At 47.1% G+C, this 3,649-nt stretch overlaps 1 protein-coding gene across 2 annotated transcripts in view; it reads left to right on the top strand.

The window, feature by feature from the left end:
- The first annotated feature begins 640 nt into the window (after positions 1–640).
- The window catches only part of GCKR (glucokinase regulator), a 77,134-nt gene continuing 74,125 nt past the window's right edge, over positions 641–3,649 (top strand). Inside the window, exon 1 of one of the 2 annotated variants that reach the window (XM_082249032.1) lies at positions 641–779. The gene's annotated coding sequence lies outside the window, so the exon portion shown is untranslated. Of the gene's footprint in view, positions 784–3,649 lie in introns of both variants that reach the window. The other variant, XM_082249033.1, reaches the window with a different exon arrangement.

Raw genomic sequence — 3,649 nt, 5'->3', positions numbered from 1 at the left:
ACATAGGTAGCAGAAAACAAATTGGCCAAAAATTTTAAAAAAATTAGATTTTTACGATGTTTGGGGGGGGAATTTCATATAAAAAAATGTTAAAAATATTGTTATTTTTTCAAAATAAACGCTCTTTTTTTGTTTATAGCGCAAAAAGTAAACATCGCACAGGTGATCAAATACCCCCAAAAGAAAGCTCTATTTGTGGGAAAAAAAGGACGTAACTTTCGTTTGGGTACGGCGTCGCATGACCGCGCAATTGTCAGTTAAATTCGTACAGCGCCGAATCGCAAAAAGTGGCCCAGGCGTAAGACAGCACAATCCTCCGGTGGTAAAGTGGTTAAAATATATATAATGTTTGGGGTTTTAAAGTAATATTCCAGGAAAAAAATGCTGATTGTTACATGTTTGAGAGAGATGGCAGAATTGGCCCGGTAGGCAAGTGGTTAGTGTTTACTGAACAACACTCGAACCAAGCCAGGGCATCCTAAATTGTCTTCCATTAGTCCTATTTTTACCATTTACTGCTTGCATTTAAACTTTTTATATCAATTTGTAAAGCAGAAATAAAAAGGACCAGTGATCAGGGTGTGATGTAATGTCCCATGGTGGAGGGTGCATGGTGTTTTCTCTTTCTGGCTGTTTTTCTCAGCACTCAGGAAAACTTTGCTTGAAGTTTAACCAGAAAGTTTAATGATTACATTATTATCTGATAACGAGGGAACAAACAAGTCCTGTGAGAGCAGAGACTGGAGGACTGTGTGAGACACAGAGAGCGTGGACGGTGTGTGAGTATTGCCGGGGGCAGGCTGGGGATCCCTAGGAATGGGACACATTGGGGCCCCTGCTGTGGTGGTGGGCTAATCTGGAGGTCTTCCACTTTTTGTTGTTCTTTTTATGAGTGGAGATATTTCTGGGGCTCAATCAGGATTTTGAATTTGGTGACACGTGCGGGATATTTAGTAAAACTGGTGAACAAAGAATCTGGTGCAGATCTGCATAGATACCAATCATATTCCAGGTTTTATTGTTAAAGTCGAAGTTACTCCGACTCCGGTTTTAGTAAATATCCCCCTTAGTGACTGCGTTTGTTGCATTATGACTACACAGTGACCACATCCGAGGTTTAGGGGTTTCAGCCATTTCCAAGGAAACTCTTAGAGCTTGACACATAGTTCCCAGATCATTATTTTTTGCGGTGCAATATGTTTATTTATTTTCCCATTCATTTATAGAGCTTTGGCGTTTCTGCACACAACCCTCATATGGGGCCAAGGATGTCCAGATTAGCCTCACCCTGAGGAGCTTACTACGTTCTGCCCTCCTGCTCTATGTTCTGCGGATGTCCCGGGCTCTTTGGAATTTGGGATGATCTGGGGGATCTGGGAATGCCCTGGGCTCTGGGGGATTTGGGGATGCCCTGGGCTATAGGGGGTTCGAGGATGTTCTGAGCTTTGGAGGACCATAGGGTGTCATGGGCACAAGGGGATTCTGGAATGTTCTAGGCTGTGGAGAATATGAGAATGCCCTGGGTTTGGGGCAATTTGGCTCTGTGAGATCTGTGGGCTCCCTAGACTCTAGGGCAATGATGGCGAACCTTGGCATCCCAGATGTTTTGGAACTACATTTCCCATGAAGCTCATGCACTCTGCAGCGTGGTTGAGTATTATGGGAAATGTAGTTCCAAAACATCTGGGGTGCCAAGGTTCACCATCACTGCTCTAGGGGATCTTGGAGTTCTCTCAGGTCTGAAGGATCTTGGGCTCTGGGTTATTTGGGGATGCAGTGAGTTTTTGGTAATTCAAGGATGCTCTGGGCTGTGATGGATCTGGGAATGCCCTGGGCTATGGGGAATGTGGCATTGTACTGGGCTCTGGAGTATCCAGGTATGTGCTGTGAAATTTGGGAATGCCCTAAGATTAATGGTATCTAGGGATTACCTAGGTTCTGCCAGCTCTGGAGCTGATCTGGGCTTTAAGAGATCAGTGGATGCCCTGAGCCTTAGGGGATCTAGGGGTGCCCTTGGCTCTAAACAAACTGGTTGTTCTCTGGGCTTAAATGCATCTGGGGATTACCTGGGCTCTGGGGGACTCTGGGGGGATCTGGGAATGCCCTGCCCTTAATAGGATCGGGGGATGCTCTGGGTTCTGGAGGATCTAGGAATGCCTTGTGCTTAATGAGATCTGGAGATGCTTTGGGCTCTGGAAGTAAATATCCCCCTTAGTGACTGCGTTTGTTGCATTATGACTACACAGTGACCACATCCGAGGTTTAGGGGTTTCAGTCATTTCCAAGGAAACCCTTAGAGTTTGACACATAGTTCCCAGATCATTATTTTTTTGTGGTGCAATATGTTTATTTATTTTCCCATTCATTTATAGAGCTTTTGAGTTTCTGCAAAAAACCCTCATATAGTGCCAAGGATGTCCAGATTAGCCTCACCCTGAGGAGCTTACTACGTTCTGCCCTCCTGCTCTAGGTTCTGCGGATGTCCTGGGCCCTTTGGAATTTGGGATGATCTGGGGGATCTGGGAATGCCCTGGATTCTGGGGGATTTGGGGATGCCCTGGGCTATAGGGGGTCCGAGGATGCTCTGAGCTCTGGAGGACCATAGGGTGTCATGGGCACAAGGGGATTCTGGAATGTTCTAGGCTGTGGGGAATATGAGAATGCCCTGGGTTTGGGGCAATTTGGCTCTGTGAGATCTGTGGGCTCCCTAGACTCTAGGGCAGTGATGGCGAACCTTGGCACCCCAGATGTTTTGGAACTACATTTCCCATGATGCCCAACTACACTGCAGAGTGCATGAGCTTCACGGGAAATGTAGTTCAAAAACATCTGGGGTGCCAAGGTTCGCCATCACTGCTCTAGGGGATCTTGGAGTTCTCTCAGGTCTGAAGTATCTGAGGTTGGCTTGGGCTCTGGGGATGCAGTGATCTTTTGGTAATTCAAGGATGCTCTGGGCTGTGATGGATCTGGGAATGCCCTGGGCTATGGGGAATGTGGCATTGTACTGGGCTCTGGAGGATCCAGGTATGTGCTGTGAAATTTGGGAATGCCCTAAGATTAATGGAATCTGGGGATTACCTAGGTTCTGCCAGCTCTTGAGCTGATCTGGGCTTTAAGAGATCAGTGGATGTCATGAGCCTAGGGGTGCCCTTGGCTCTAAACAATCTGGTTGTTCTCTGGGCTTCAAGGCATCTGGGGATTACCTGGGCTCTGGGAGACTCTGGGGGATCTGGGAATGCCCTACCCTTAATATGATCTGGGGGTGCTCTCTGTTCTGGAGGATCTGGGAATGCCTTGTGCTTAATGAGATCTGGAGATGCTTTGGGCTCTGGAAGATTTGGTGGTTCTCTGGACTTTACAGGGTTCTGGGGATGCCTTGGGTTATAGGGGATCTATTAATGCACTTGACCCTGGAGGATCTAGTGGTTCTCTGGTCTATAGGGGACCTGGGGATGCACTGGGCTCTGGAGGAACTGGTGGTGATCTAGGCTTTAGAGGATTTCTGGATGCTCTTGGCTCTGGAGTACCTGGTGATTTTCATGGCTTTATAGGATTTGGGGATGCTCTGGATTCTGAAGGATCTGGTGGTCAACCGGACTCTGAAATCTGGAGATGGACGGGATGTTTTGCCTCCATTTAGAGCATGGGT

This window comes from Pelophylax lessonae (genome assembly GCF_965119305.1).
Source record: "Pelophylax lessonae genome assembly, chromosome: 3".
Classification (NCBI taxonomy): Eukaryota; Metazoa; Chordata; class Amphibia; order Anura; family Ranidae; genus Pelophylax; species Pelophylax lessonae.
Note: the sequence above shows the minus strand (reverse complement) of the source record. Positions and strands in the feature narration are given on the sequence as shown.